General features: G+C 44.6%; 1 protein-coding gene across 5 annotated transcripts in view; it reads right to left on the minus strand.

The window, feature by feature from the left end:
• Positions 1–12,491, minus strand: part of MARCHF8 (membrane associated ring-CH-type finger 8) — a 102,352-nt gene extending 89,861 nt beyond the window's left edge. The window contains exon 1 of one of the 5 annotated variants that reach the window (XM_065671813.1): positions 12,269–12,491. The gene's annotated coding sequence lies outside the window, so the exon portion shown is untranslated. Of the gene's footprint in view, positions 1–11,798; positions 11,956–11,994; positions 12,205–12,268 lie in introns of those variants that run through there. The other 4 variants (XM_065671808.1, XM_065671812.1, XM_065671810.1 and 1 more) reach the window with 4 other exon arrangements.
• Positions 12,492–16,723: the final 4,232 nt, after the last annotated feature.

The raw sequence follows: 16,723 nt of genomic DNA on the forward strand, positions 1-16,723 counted from the left end.
CCCAAAAAGAAGGGCCTGGCATACTGAACCCCACAGACAAGGCATTCCTTACCATGGTCTATAAAGAGCCATTCATCCCCACTGTACCTAAAATAGCCACTGCATGCAATCATGAGATGAATACATGACTGTGGATTCTTTTAAATCACTGCCTTCTTACACAGACAAGAAACCAGTGTCCAGCAGTTACATCCTCACTGTCGTCCTCGTTCTCAGTTCAGTAATCAAATGCTCACCCTTTCTGTCCCATCTGGTATTGGTCCCTTCACTTCTACAAGTATTTAGAAGTTTAGAGATTTTATGGGAAGCTTAGAGAAACAGCACAAAACTCCACCAATCCATTCCTATGCACCTGCATCCAATCCTATTATATCTAATCCATCACAGCTTTCTATCACCAGAATTACAGCAGCATTTCTGAAGTCTGTCTGTCATCCACTAGCTGTTCATTGCCAGTCAACCACAGCCAGCTGCATAAGGCTGCAAAGACAGAGTGAAGTATCCAGGTACAGAGAACTTGTGCCTAGTCATGAGAAACCCCAAGAATTGCACAGGTCTGTTTCTTGCAGATCAGAGGAGGCTGTTTTGCAGTGCTCTGTTGCCCTACGCTTAAATGACTTTTAGTTTTTCCTCCAGCAGATGCTTCAAGCAATCTTCAAGCACCTAGGAAGGGTAGGGAAACACTGTTAAACACATGCTGTCAGATGGTTTAAAAGGAACCTGCTGGTAGCTGGGGCAATACAGTAGAATGGATTCTGGGATGTTGTTGTATATCCACAAGGCAGGTAAAAGAAGCTGATATGAAAAGTTGTCCAAACAGGGAAAGGTTTAAAATAAAATTCAGGATCATGGCCATAACCAATATCAATTGATGTGTCACATTCTTCAACCCAATCACATTTAGAAGTGGCGTTTCTGTCTTTTACCCTAACAGATGCTCTTTCCTTTACATTAGTTTAGACAGGGGCCAGAGAGATGAGCAAAGTGTGCTAAATATGGCCCATGCAATTCTGATACACAGGAGCACTATTGTAAAACCTGACACATGATGACAAAACCCGTAAGGAAGAGCAGTTTCTACCAAGCATCTGCTGAAATTGAAGGCAAGAAGAAAAACTTTTTTTTTTTTTAATTATTTTAACATTAAAATCTCATCAGTCTTGGAGGAAAATGTACTGCTGGAAAGAGAAGCAATGAACCTCCTGAGGTCACACCAAGAATTTTGTATCAACTGCATTCAGAGCTGCAGTGGGATAAACCCACCCAACCTCATGCTACTCTCCTCCGTACTGGACAGGACCCGTATCTGCTCACCATGTGGTTTCCTTCTCTAAGCAGTTAGATTTCTCTTAGGCTCTTCCAAAGAGTAGATAAAAAGTTACTACAGACAAATAACCTGAATGTCTGCTGAATTAAGCTAATAGAAAGATAAGGACATATTTCCTTATTAACCATTCTGAAATGGCAAATGCAAGATTTTTTTTTTAATTAAAAACAAACAAACAAACCACAAACTGTTCCCTATTCCAAATGCAACAGATGTTAGAAAAATCAAGACTAAAATCTCCTCATTTTTCTACTCACTTAAAAGAGTTGTCATGTTCCACTCCAGAGACAGTCCTATCTTTGGTATAGGCTCCCATACATGAGCTGTACAAAAGCATCAAGATGGTCATAGAGTATTTAAAGATGAAGGATATGAATTCTGCTATTTTTTAAATGACAGGAATCCACAAGTGACCAAAACACTGCTGCTTTCTCCTTGCAGTACCCAATCATTCCCTTCAGTCTCTGGTTACTAGAGGAAGCAGCACTGTGCTTAGAACAGGCATGGTTCCCTCTGTGTCACAAGTGATCTCATGCCTGACACAGCCCTTCTTCATTAGTTGTGCTCTCTCTGAATGAGGCATAAGGCCCTGGTCCTGGAAGAAGTTACAGTCGTTTTACAGGGACACGTGCTACTCAGTGAATGGTATCATCTGGTGATGGCAAAAGTTCCCATTACCATACTCTGCCAAAGAAGTAATTTGGTACAACATCACATCATCAACATTTCCTGCAGTTAACACAAGTTTTACAATGCAGCAAGGTAAGGCCAGCTGATCTTCTACCAACCCATTATAGAGGACAGCAGCCATCTAACTTAGAAATTAAATCAACAAGAGGCTAAAAAGTATTCACATCCAAATCTTGGGAAATGTTAAGTATTTCAGCTGAAAAGGCTCCCTCCTCCTTGTGCTGCTTCTGCAAAGCCAGGCAGCTGTCTTACAGTGCTCAAGCAATGCTAACTAACAGCTTCAAGCATGAAACAGCAACACAACACATATCCAAATACCCATTTGTGTGCTCATGGATTGAGGCTTTTTCAGTTGGCATGTTTTTTTAAAGAAACAAAAAATCTCTAGGAAGAAGGTGCCCACCAAGGAAGGCATCTGCTCTGCCTGAAAAAAAGACACTGCTGGCAAAACTGCACCCAATGGCATTTAGCTGTGGCATAGACTCAGCATGAATCCAGTGTAAAGTGAATACCAGCATCCTTACAGCAACTATTCTCACTATGAAATTCCCTTCACAAACACTGATTCTGCTCAGACTTTCCAGACTGGCAAAACAGAGATATCACTTCAGTCTGATCTTGTCCTGTCTGCAGGTTACAAATTCCAGTACTTCTCTAATTAGAGATCAACTGTGGAATTAGAAGGTGGATTATTTTTAGCAATTGTCTGACTGAGCTGGAGCCACAGAGTTGTAAATTAGTCATTGCTTTTTCTAAGACTGTATTTTACACATCAACTTCCAATGCAATATTTAGTATCTCTTCAAAAGCCATAATGTATCAGTCATCTTTGCAGGGAAGAGACGAAAGAGGAAGCAGCTATCATACAGCCAAGCAGAAACTTCTTAAGACCTTCAGGTTCCTCACTCAAAGCCTAGAACACATGGCAAAGGAAGATGCAAAGGTCTGGAAAGGCACAGCTGCCTTCACACAGGGGTGAAGACACAAGTTCGAGCAACCCATCTCTCTGACAGCTGTACTGTTGGAGTGGCATCTTTTATAGAAGGCTCAGCAAGAGTGTACTGTGCTGTTTTATTACTCGCCAGGTTAAAGCATGACTTAGCCTGCCAGTGATTTTCTTACTTCTTTTTTTTTTGGCACATTCCAAAAACGGAAGAAGAAAAGACCCACAAGGAGAGGCTCAGCTCAGAAACTTGCCAACTCTCCTTGACTCACAGGGGTTGCTGGAGATGGAGGATAAACAGCACCTCTGGAAACAGGTCTGTGCTGCAGTATGTCCATGTTACTGGCCTCAGTGAGATGAGCCATGTACAGTCCAGCTACTTTCCACTCCCATCCCCTGCTGACAAGAATGACCTTTAGACTGGGAACCAAAGTTTCATCGTCATCTTAAATTCCCTGTTACTGGCTCATATGTATCTCATACGCATTAGTTAGGTTACATCAACCACAAAGACCTGTCCACGAGCTACAGGGGACACAGCTCAAAGGAGGCCAGTCAGAGATTGTATCATCAGCTGTCTGAGTTTCTCCTCCCTTATTCACAAAACAGCAATGCAAATCGTGTCTCAAGGGATGAGTACATCCTTTGTGGGGTCATGTGGAAAGGGATATAATATTAAAGCACCAAGTTGCAACTGGCAAAAATACCTTCCCTAAGCAGAGCACCCACCTCGCAGCAGAACCATCCCTGCAGCTTTCTCCCACAACCCCTTCACCATGCACAGCCAGGCTAAGCCGAACCAATCTCTTACAAACTGTAGAGCCTAAACAAAGCAGCTATGGAGGACCTGGAAAGGCAGCTGAGAAGCAGCCAAACAGCAGCCTAACCATCAGGATGACTGCCGGGCATCACAGCCCTACCAACCCTGTGCAAAGCACCTGCAGCACTGCACAGTGAGAACACACCAACTGAAAAACTTCTCAGTAGGCATTCAAAGATAGATAAGACAGACTGAACACGTGTCGTGGCTGACAACTGAAGCTCAAGTACACAGAGAGAGCAAACAACCGTAACAAATGTCTAACAGACACAATGGAAGATCACAGCCAAGAATAAAATGCATGATGTATCAAATTCCCTTTCTATATAAGGAACTGATCCTGACTCCGCTTCCTTGCTCTCAGGCAGCTGGACCACACAATGCTATACTTGCTTCTTGCCCGGGTGTCACTAACAAAGGAAAGTGAGTGAGAAATCTTATCTTGAATCAAGCGTGTTCAGCAGTAACTGAACTGGGATCCTTGCCTTGTGGCTGGAGAAGCTGATTATCAACACCTCTAGAGGATAAAACTCTAGGCCTGGTGCAGCTACAAGTGCCGCAGGGTTCCGAAACACCAAATGCAGACAACAGGTGTCTGATCCTAGGATGATGAAAACCACGAAAAACTACAAAGCATACACCAGACTTACCCTTCTGCTTTTGGCATGTAGGGAGATGCTTCCACACTCCACTACGTGCACTTCAGAAGCAGCCTTACTGAGCAGGAGTAAAAAGCAAGGAGAACTTAGTCAACCCTGGTACAAGGCACAGGGCTCTGGCAGGGCCACCTCCTGCTGCTCTGAATGTACAGTTTTGAAGTTGCAATTCTAATCTATCACTTGCACATTGCCCTGCTAGAAGCAAAGCCACACATTTCATTTAAGAAAGTAGTCAGATGGATCAGGAAAGGTCAAAGAGGAGTAATTTTGAACCTCTTGCCATTTGAAAAATATAGCAGAGTTGTGAACCCCACCTTCTCGGTAATTTGCCTGGAAAACATCACAGTGCAGTTGTATGCTCCCAGGAGGGTACATAAAAAAAATCCCATGCCTAAAAGGCCTTGGGAGCTGCAGAGCTCCACAGGTGTACCAGAGCAGGACTCTCACACCTGCCAAAGCACGCAGCAACTTGTACAGAACAACACAGAGATCTTTCAAGCCTTACAAATTTTTATGATGAAAGCAACCTGGTGAATATTTCTGCAACATCTGAAGGACTTAACTCCAGTGGTCTCAGTCAGAAGTTTTCCTCCCCTGACAGGTCTGACCAGTAAAGGGTACAAAATAGGTGAACATTGCTGTCATGAGAATCACAGAAACAAAACACACATCTCATGCAAAGGAACTGCTAAAGCACAATATGTAATTCTCACACCCAAAATAACAATATATTTCAAGACTACGTTGTTAACACACTGCATAAGGACACTGATGCATTTAGAAGGCTGAAATTTGATCTCATTTTCACTGGCTTCTGCTTTGTTATGCCAAGAGACAAAATCCCCTTCCGTCTTTTAAACAAACGTGCTACTTTTTTTTTTTTTTAACTCCCCAGATCAAGCCAGCATGATAAGACTCCTGTAATTTTACTTTCTCTCCTCCCTCCACACCCCTTATGTTATCAGACATTAATTCTGGGAAGTCTGCTGTGCCATGCCAGCTCTAGTTTAGTAACAATGCTTAACCTTCTCCCCTAGGCTCTTAGAGGCCTTCTTCTAAGAAGGCCATCCCATGGGCAGAAGGATTAGCAGCACAGTCTGATTCCCTACAGTTTGGTATCCTGTGGTTGCAAGCTTCATAAGGGCCATTCACCCATGTGATCTATCTTGTGTCTGAAAAAGTGTTATCTCCATGCGCTTCACCGCAGAGTGGGGCTGCAACCCTAGGTAGTGACAATGCAATTTACATTACCTTCTTCCTGCAACACCTAAAGTTCCACCAAATATTTGATATGTAGCCAACAAGTTACATGCAGTGTTACTGCATGAGCCCACTTCCCCCTGGAAAGCAGCCTAAAAATATGTAATTTAAAAAAAAATCCAAGAACCTTACAAAAACATTATACAGATGACAACTGAGTTGCAGGAAACAAACGTATACACTGGTGAAGAAAAATAGAGGCCAGAAGCAGGAAAGAGACTCAAATTTCCTGACTCTCACAACAAACCTTCAGCTGCAAGTGAACTTCCTCTTCTTTTTAGAGCTAAGTAGGTTGGTTTGGTTTTGTTTTTTAACTCGTTGCAACAGGACAACATTTTGTTCAGTATGTGTTTATGGTGTTTGGTAGAAGAAAACGCTCTCATCTAGAGATCATTTGCAATGTTAAAGGGCAGCAACTCCTCTGGAAGTCTTCAGTCTACTTGTTTTTAATACATTTTATACATGCATTTATATGCATATTTTATAGCAGCAGCTTCAGTGCAAATGACTGGTCACAGACTGTGCTAGAGAACAACACAGACAACAACTATCCTTTCCAGGCCTGGTGCCTCCAGTTCAGATTTGGCAGACAAGAGCTAGATGTAAATGACCCTGAAAGCTGTGAATACAATAATCACATTTAAACAAGACAACATTTGGATGCAGAGCTACAACGGAAACTCACTTCATTTACCTGAAAGGAAGGAAAAAACAAAGCCTCCTGTTAACTTCAGAAAAAGCCAGACTGCTCGCATGTGTATTTTCCTCTTTGTCATCACCTACGGTAAACTATTACCTAGTGCTCTTCATGTTGCTCTGCTAGGTCAGACTTCACCAGGCTTATCAAGAACAGAAAAGCCACTGCCAAGTTTCACTTTCTATTATTATCATGACGTTAAGTGCAAGTTCCTTAGGAGTGGTCTGCTGAGGGAGGCCATGGGAAACAGGCAAAAGGAGGACAAACCCCTACTCAGACAGGGCAAGAGGAGATATTTGCAAGAATTTCTTGCTATAATGTGGCCTGTGTTATGAAAGCATGGCAGAGCCCTGTACTGCATTTCAATCCCTCAATCTTCTCATAAACATATATATATATATATATACATACACACACACAGAGAAAAACACAGAAGCCACAGAATCACAGAATGGTTTGGGTTGGAAGGGACCCTCAAGATCATCTAGTTTTAAAAACAAACACACACACACTCACCCTTCTTCCCCCTCCACAGACAGGGACACCTTCCACTAGAGCAGCTTGCTCCAAGCCCATCCAACCTGGGCTTGAACACTGCCAGGGATGAGGCAGCCACAGCTTCTCTGGGCAACCTGTTTCAGTGCCTTGCCACCCTCACAGGGAAGACTTTTTTTCCCTGAAAATATGCTTTTATCCTTTAAATATGCCACATTTTTCCATTAGCCTTTCTCTTCCGATACCTTTGTAGTTACAAGAGATTATAACAAGGATTGGCCTAGTAGTGAATCACCCTCAACAGCACACTGCGCTTTCACAACTAGAAATAGAAGGATCAGAAAGATTAATCCTCTGGCCTGGATGACAGGAGGAGGCAGTGACAGCGAAAGCAAATATAAATAGGCAGGGAATGCTCTTTGTCTTGTTACAGCCCCCTCTGGTTTCAGAGGAGGCTCTTCCACCACGAGATGCCTTAAGAGGTCATTATGAATGAAATGAGACAAAGGCATCCCTTTTATAAGCCCCGAAGGAACTAGGAGAGGAGGAACTCCCACTAATAATCTCTGTGACATCACCTTTCCTCTCCCAGGAAGGTAAAGGCCAGGTTCAGCCCCACTGCCAAGAGACACACTTACAGTAGCAAGATTTGACTGAATACTTCCTAGGTGTTTTATTGGTGCTATAGGGCAGGTTGTGCACAGCAATTCTGTTGCTTCCTATTCAGTTAATCCAACTCGAACGATCCTCTACAAGGCAAAATTTCCCCAAAGACATGTCAGTAACCTTCAGTGCTAGGAGTCACGGCAATTTGTGGACCCCAACTGCTGTCCCCAAGCAAATTCTTGTGTAAGAAGAAAGCGGAACTTAAAATCCAACTCCAGCAACAAGAACAAAAGCACACTTCCCTCCTCTCCCTGTTCTTCAAGCTGCAGCGATGTCACAGAGTTATTAGCAGTAAGTAAGTCTGAGTGATAAATTATTCTGGTCATTAGAATCAGCAGATCAGACCCAGGGGAAGCCTATCTGTTCATGAAGAAGTGGGGTTTTGTTTGCTTGGGTTTTGCTTGGGGTTTGCTTTGGTTTGTTTTTCTGCGGGTACTCTCCCTTGCAGGCTCAGTACACACAATAAAGAAGAACTGAAATGCTTTTTAAAAACAATGTATAGAATAATATTTGAGAGGAAGGCAGGCACCAAGGACTTACACGCTTTTTAAAAAAAATCAGCAACTTGGCGTGAAACCTTGCTCTTTTTATTTTTTTAACTTCTTTTTTAGTTTGTTAGGCTAGATCCCTCTATCTTTTGTTTCTTTCCCCTCTATCTTATCCAACTGACCCTTTGATTCAAAGATAAATGATTCTCATCCTGTGTACAGGACATGACAGAAGTCAAGCTATCTGCTCTGGGAAGAACAGCCAGGAGTATTTTTATTCCCTGTAATGAACCTCTTATCCTTGATGGTGTGTGAACACGTGATCTTATTGAAGCCATGGCCAAATCATGGGACAAACTCACCCTCGGTGGTTTTCAGTTACCTGTTAAATGAGGATCTGAATCCAGTGCCTGTTTTCCCAAGGAGAGACTTATCTGCAGAATACATGGTGACACGTATTCTGTCCTCCTTTTGCAGGACACAGAAACTTTAAGGGGCAGGTATCAAGGCACACCGATCTGATACGTCAGATATACCTACCCCATAATAGACAATATCTACATTCCATATTGATTCTGGCCACATATTCTGCAAGGTTTACAACCGGGATCCTTAAATGAGTCTCCAGGGGTAAAGTGCTCACCTACTAGTTAACATCAAACTGTGGAAAATCTCAGCCACTATTTCTAGAATATTTTATATTTTCCACCTATTAAACATATACCTGGCAACAAAATTTTCAGCACTGTTTTCAGCCAGGTTCAACCAGATGGACAAAAATACAGGCCAGGCTTCCCCCTGGTCCCTGGGGAAAGAAACTGCAAGTGCTAGAAACTACTGATGTTGCTGTTATATCTCTAGCTGTTTCTGAACTGGCTGGCTGGCTGGTGATGAGTTACATTTAAGAACAACACAGCTCTTAAAAGTGCATCTTTAATTGCAAAAAAGAGTGTGCTTCCAAGGGCTCTTGTCCATCCCAGAATCAATAAAAACAATGCAATCTGTTATTCAGCTTTTTTAATGCTTCTTATGAATGTGGCTAGATGTCTTGATAAAAGACCCACAAATACATTGTGGGAAGCAGTAAAAATTAATCTGTTTTGGAAATGATGAGTTCTTCGGACAAGTGGTGTTTTCAGTAAAATTCAGACAACGGAATGAGTAAAACTGGCTCTAATTAAGTGAGGAGGGTTTCAAGAACCCAGAGATGTGAAACTTTACAACAAACAAAGCCCACCAAGGAAGTTTAATGCCAGTTCTGCTATGCCAAAATAAGTTGTCATCACATCTTTGCAGTCACTGCACAAGTCAGCAAAACAGAAATCACAATAAACCCTACACAAGTTCTGCCTCGCTATTGAAATTAATACAGTGAATTAGATGCACGGCTCGCATGGTTCACTCAGTTCCTGCAGCAGCTAGCAGTAGATGCCCCAGAGAAAGAACTGGAGCAGACAATAACTGGATAGCTCATTCCCCAGGAAGATTCACCCTCTGATACCTTATGCCCTAGAAGTGCAGTTTTTACCAGACTCGTAGTTTTCCATTCTTTACAGCCTTCTACAGTTTTGCTATTCATAATTTGTCTGCCACATGCAGACACAGTCCAAGTACAATGATGTCCAGGTTGTCTGCAAGCACATTCCTTCAAAGGCTGTTCATTTTCTAAAGCAGCCCTGCTACAGCCTCTTACAGAATACTAGTGAGACATTTCTACAGGATCAACATTCCTTATATTTTGGGGGACAGAAGGATGGGCACAACCAGAACAAAACTAATAATAATAATATTAGGAATATATATATTAAAACATATATAAGAGGAAAATTTAAAAAAATAAGGACATTTCATTCCTGTTTTCATTTTTCTGGCAAATGGCCATGCTCACTCTACTCTTCACCACTTCCAAAGCTGGCTGTCAATGAGCTGCACTGGGGATGACTGCTTTTGAGAGGTTATGCAGGAAAGACCCATAGCAGTAAACTTCTTTTTCTTAAGCAGCAGAATTAATTCAGGACTTGTAAGAACCACCTACCATTCCTTCCTTGAGCGGCATTACTACTGGGAGCTGTCACACTGCTGCAATGATCAGCCTCCCCCACTAATATCAGTGTCTGGAAAAGCAGTAAGGAAATCACACTGGCAGAGGAGAGACTTGGAAACATTGCCCTAAGTACGTGTGACAGCCTCAGCAGCTGGGAAGACTGAACCCTTTCACCCTTGAACATGGGAGAGCTGCTTGTCCAAAGGTTAGACCTAAAATACCAGGGGGTGTGTGGGGTGTGGTTTTGTTTGGTTTGCTGTTTGGGCTTTTAATCTCATCCTGAAAATATGAAAAGTTCACCCAGCATGCTGAATTAATCCATCTTCATAACACTTAAGACTGGGCAAAAGCAGCCAGAGAACAAGTGGATTTTCGAGCACTGGAATCATAACCGCCTCATCTGGACACCTCCACCAATTCTGGCCACATATTCACACACTCAGTCATAAAAGGATCACAGCCTTTCTTCCAACATGACACCCCAAACAGAAAATTGCTTCTTTTCAACTAGTTTACCTCTGTAAGCAAAACTGCTGACTAGCGCTAGCTGAAAGCCAAGTTAAAAACAACAAAAACCCAACACCGCAGCAATAACATTCAGTGAATTATGATTTTTTTAAGTTCAATCAGACTGTAACCGAAGTCACACGAAGTCCCCAGCACAGGGGCAGTTGTTCAGGCTGCAGCAGTCCCATCAGAATCAAATCCTTGGGAACATCTCACTTTCCTTGAAACACGGTTGTGCTGGGCAGTCTGGCAACAGATGGTTTGGGCCACAGCTGAAAAGCCCCCAACACCCCCCGGCAGGGGTTACCCTGGGTGCTGGGCACACCCTTGAGCCAGGACCCTCTGTGTTTCCATCAGTCCTGGTCCAGAGGAAGCCTTAGTAGAACGCCGCATCAATGTAAGCTCATCAGTGCTGGCAGATCTCAAAGAAAACATCTTAGGTTTGACACGCGTTTTTCAAAAAACTTTCTTTCCTCTGAATATTTCTGACTAGGGCTATTACTGGATCAACTTCAGCCTCGTCTGACAGTACTCCAGAACTAATTTCAGCAGCAAAACTTCATAAACAGTGCTGCTGCTTCAGCTGAAGTGTTACTGTCAGACTGGCTCTCCTCTTCCACCCCCATCTTCCTTCCAAGACCTCTTTCCACCTCCACTCAAGTTCTACCTAAACCGTCCCTGTTATGTTTATGCTGCTGGGTTACCGCACAGATTTGCTGCGCTTAGAATTCCTTTGCCAACTGCAGAGCCTCAGCTGTGTGCCCTCCTGCACTGCAATTCCAAACAAACTGGTTTCACACTGGCACGTTATAATTCTAGCTTTGCTTGCACTTCCAGCCTACCAAAACCAGGAAAAGTTAAACTGTTACAGTTCAGAACAACTCCAGCACTACTCTCTCTGCCAAGTAGCTCCAGGAAGCATAAATCAGTCTGCCGTGAAACTTCACGATTCGTTAGGAACACGTTGCGACCAGCACATCTCACGTACGGTTTTACCTCTGGTGTATCTTCGTTCCACATCGCTAACTGAAAGAAATCGGGGTCCTCCTCCAAATCGGACGCCTGGTACAAACAGTGCCTTTCCCACCCAGCCGAGCCGCTCCCGGTTTCTCCCCAGCAGCACTAATACCCCAGCGCCAACACGCACACCGACGAGCCAAGGCTGCGCAGACAAAGACCCCGGAGGTGGGAAAGCCTCTTACCGCTGAATCAGGTGCCGCTCCCCCAGCTCTCACAGAGGAGCAGCTCTCAACGCTTCGACCGGGGCCCCCGCACCAGCCATCGACGGGAGGCTCCCTTGCAGAGCCCTCCCCCGCGGCCGTGCTCCCTCCGGCTCCCCCCGGCTCCGCTGCCTGTTGCTTGCCGTCGGCACCGAACTGCCCTCAGACAGCGGCTCACCTGCGGGCGGCGCCGCGGCCGGACCCGGGGACGAGGTGGCGCCCACAGGAGCTGGACGAGCGGCGGCCGCAGGGCAGCGCCCCCCGGCCAGGCGCACCCTGCCCCGGCCGAGCTGCACCGAGGGCAGCCGCCCCGTGCCACCGCAGCAGAACGGCCTCGCTCCCCGCAGCGGCGTCCGGCCCGGCCTCCCGGCACGGCCGGACACAGCTCGGCCCCCGGGAAGGAAGCGGCGGCGACGACGACTCCTCACGGCCAGTGCGGCGGCCAAGCCTACCTTGGTGCCCCGCACAGGGCCCGGGCCGGCGGCTCCTCCTCCTGCTGCGACGGCTGCTACTGCTGCCCATGCCCGGGGCCGGGACGCGGCGGGCCGGGGACTGGGGAGCTCCTGCGGGGCCGGGACAGCCCCGGCTCCCTGCCCGGCTCCTGTTTACCGCGGCCGGCCGGACTGCCTGTCAGCGTACCGCCCCGCCCCGCCCCGCCTCCGCCGCCGTGGCCCGGAGCAGGACGGGGAAGCGAGGCGGCCGGGACGCGGCTGCCTCCGGCAGGGAGGGTGCCCGAGGCGTGCAGGGCCCGAGCGCCTCCCGGGTACGGTGCGTACGATGCCCTCTAACTTCTAATAAATGGAGGTATGCGATAAGCCCGAAGACGGGTTATAAGCACCTTCATAAGGTGTTTTGTATGAATTACGCACCTGCATGTATCGAGTTATCAGCAGATTATGTAAACAGAAAGGCTCCAGTACTAAAACAATGCCACACGCCCTTGCTATTTATCACTTTCATTTTGCAAGTAGCATGTCTTAGTCATTTCTTCCCAAAGAGAAATCTCAGGAGTCTCACAAGATACGCTGGAATAGGTGAACTGCGCTACCAGGGGGAATTATACCGGGGGGAGGGGGGAGGGGAAGGCAAAAAAGTGAGAGTTTTGTGAGAAAATGCCATGGGAGAAATTTCCTCTGTCCAGAAGTGGTATCTATCCCACTTGGAAAAAAGTGAAAAAGAACAGGAGGACAGGCAGCCTCACTGAACTGCTGCTGTCAGTGCAGAACAGACGAGAAAGCAGAAGAAACAGATCGAAAACAAGGAAAGCTCCTGACTTGACATGCAATTTCACTCACTAAACCTAGTCAAGGTTTTTCATCCCTGAAGTCTGCACTTTTTCACATCAATAATTTACAGGACTCTGGGGAGATGACATTTACCCTTAGGGAACAGTGAGAAATGCATAAAATGAGTAAAGCTGCCCCTTTTGATGCAAAAAAATTATGTTACAATAGGTTTTCAGAGCACGGAGAAGCTGGGCTGGAATTCTGTTCTTACATTTCAGTTAGGACCCAGCACACCGATGTAGCAAAGGTGGGAGAAGCACCACCCACAGAGTACACATCCCATCTTCCGGGGAAGAGAAGACTGTGTCTGCAACTCCTTTTTTGTCCTGTGTAGACTGAAGTTAGAAATCTGATGCTTAGATTGTACCCCCTGATAAGATAGGGTATGGTAACATGCATATGTGATGATAATTACGTCCTCTTGATAGGCTATGTATTGTAATGCTGGCTTGTAAAAATAATCCTTTTCCATCCTAAGCTATATTGCTGGCTTACCTTGAGGCCATGGGGGTATCTCAGAGGAGGCTTTTTATTGCCTTCATACTCTCCATCTGTTTCGTTGTGCGGTTTATTAACTATTTTTCAGGCTAGGACTGTATCCCACTGTGGGAACAGCATAGCCCACCAGCCAGTACAATGTGCCATACTAGGAAAGGGGCCTGTAGAGGCGGCTGGAACAGAATTGGAAATTATAGAGAAACATAGTGGAGCAGAGGGCAGATTTTCCTGGCAAACTAGAATAACTAATGATTAGGCCTGAAATGAAAGCAGGTGCAATAAGCCACCAGTACAGCACCCTTAATTCTCAAGCAGAGCAAAGTGCCTAAATTCCTTTGCAGAAATAAACCTTCCCTGTGTTTTGCAATTATTACTTGACACTTTGTTTCCCCAGAAAGCTTGTCTAGTACTTTAACTGCAGTTCCTGAGTTTAAAGTCTCAGCAACAACCTCTTGAACACAGGGCTGCAGAGCTTGGATTAAAGCCTCAACGCTGAAGAGGAAGCACTACTGTGGAACATCCTCTCTGTGTGCCTCACAGCTCTCAGTAGAAAATGCAGACCTAAGCCTTTGCATATGTTCCCCCTCCAAATTTGCAGCTAAGTTTAAAAACAGGGAAGAAAGAATAAACACGAGCTGAAGGCCAATATTCAGGTGGAAGTCTTAAATTCTCCTAGCTAGCACAGCAGTTTGACCTTAGTAGGAGATAGGAAGCTTTTAAAAAAACTATGGGAACAGAACATCTCCACTTTGCTAATTGGACACCTCTGGCTAAAAGTTAAGGGAAAACCATAGTTGGGGAATATGCACCTAGAAATGCATGTCACACTTAGCCGAAGATCCTGATGGGTCTGCAGAAAGAGCTGTCCCAATGCCCTGCACTCAGAGCTGGACTGTGAGAATCCACATGGCCTTTGTAGTTGCCATCAACAATTAATTCAATTTGTTTAAAGTCACAACAGCAGAAGTACCTCCATGCTCAGAGGATTCCAATTCTCTTTAGAAACAGCACAGATCTAGTATGGTTATTAAAATTATAACTTTCAGAATTACTTGTTTACTCCTTCTAGCAGGAAGACCTGAAAAGTGTTACAGGGCAGAAACCCCAAACAGTAAAAAACTGTTGCACAACTGTGCTCTGTTTGTCTTTAGTTAAGACAATACATACAGTAGTTATGTGGAAAAGCATTATTCTTTTTTTTTTCCCCCCAGATAATTATAAATGATCTTTTTATTCCACACTATCAGTCTGAGCACCTGCATGTTTCCATAGCAACTCCACAATACTTTAGGGGATTACTTTAGAATTCCATTGTGACTTGGGTCTCCACAGTTATTTAGTTTTTCTGGGGAGAATCTGTTTCCAGATATAAATTGAAACTACTGCTATCATACATTTAATGAGCTATACCAGTGTCCTACGTTACCATCTTAAGAAACTGCAACACTTTCTTGCAGCTTTTTGTACAAACCCATGCAGTATCTTTATCACTGTAATCAGAACAGCCATTAAGGACTCAGAGCTGGAAGCATCCCCAGAAGTCTTGCAGGTGATCATGCTTACTTGAGGTTCTGATGGGAGACTGTAACTCTCAAAAACGCACATTCTTAGAAGACCCCTTGCACAGAACAGGCAGATGGAAGGAAGCGCCTTCATGCACTGAAGTACATACATGCTCATTAATTTCACATGCATGTATATGAATCTGTGTCTGTTAATTTAAAATGTAGAGAAACATCTATTAGACTGGATAACAAACACTAAGAGAAAAGAATGCAAGCCTGATGACTAGGAAGCTTTAAATCCAGACACAGGCATATGTGCTCACACAGGCAAACATGACGTGCCTGTAAACAAGACAGGATGTGCCCCTGAGGCTTTTTCTTTGCTAGTTTTTCTCCAGGTAAGCTCAGTTCCTTTACTTCCTTCCACCTGTGTATTGCATATCCTACGCTGTGTGTTCCCCCATCTGTTCACTGTCTTCTATGAACACTCTTCTGCCAGTAGGCAGAGATGAAGGGAATTTCTCCAGAAGTTCTCTGATGACCCCTAGTTTACTGAGGGTGAGCCCAGGCTCCATTCCTTCCTGCACTGCTGCTTGGCTGATTTCTGTCTGTGTTAGGTGAATAAAATAGGGTCTGATAAGAGAAGGAAAAAGAGGTGCATTAGGGGAAGGTGGACGGAACAGATGTGAATTTATGTGGAAAGATGGAAGGAAATGCAAATAAAGTTTAGATCCTTCCTGACTGGTTTTAATTCATACAAATCAGATTTCAGGTTCTGAAAGGAAAATGAAAGAAATCAACTAACCTCTGTAAGATCTGGATTCCTTAAACCCCCTTACCAATATGCTTCACACAGCATTGTTTTTAAATCTGCTTGATAGGATTGGTGGGAACACTTTTTGCCATGCATTTTTTGCATTATGGTAAATACATTTCACAAAAACCTGGCCTTGGAAAATCACTAGAATCACAGCATGGTTGGGCTGGAAGGGATCTTACAGGTTCAGTTCCAACCCCACTGCCATAGACCTTCCACTAGACCAGGTTGCTGCAAGCCCCTTCAACCTGGCCTTGAACACTGCCATAGATGGGGCAGCCACAGCTTCTCTGGGCAGCTCTTTAGGATGAGATCATTTGAAACTCATCTCTGGGACAGAGTGGCATCAACCATTAAAGTCTCACTTGTAAAGTCACAGAAGAAAAAAACATTCCTCCCTGCAAAACAAATTGCAACCTTTTTCTCAGGAGAGTGATGCAAGACCCTTGTATGGTGTGTATTTAGCAATGACTGTAGCTGGCCTTACATGCAGCAGGTTCAATCAGACACGACAAACAACCATATGACCACACATCCCAACAGACTTAAACAACCCTTCAGTCACGTTAGGGTGCCTTTGAAGACTGACAGGACTGTATACAGCTTTGAATCTGTCTCAGAGCAGATAAGCTTTTGCAGTCATAAAGCCAAACCCAGGCCTCAGAAATGCTATCCTCTGTGGAAGCGTTACGAGGGATTTTCTCATTATTGAGCCTCAAAAATAAGAGAGTTTGGCAAATGCAACACACTGACCTTTTAAGGTAATTTCTCTAGATAAAATCAGGTATGCGTAAACTGGCA

Source organism: Lathamus discolor, chromosome 3, assembly GCF_037157495.1.
Source record: "Lathamus discolor isolate bLatDis1 chromosome 3, bLatDis1.hap1, whole genome shotgun sequence".
Classification (NCBI taxonomy): domain Eukaryota; kingdom Metazoa; phylum Chordata; class Aves; order Psittaciformes; family Psittacidae; genus Lathamus; species Lathamus discolor.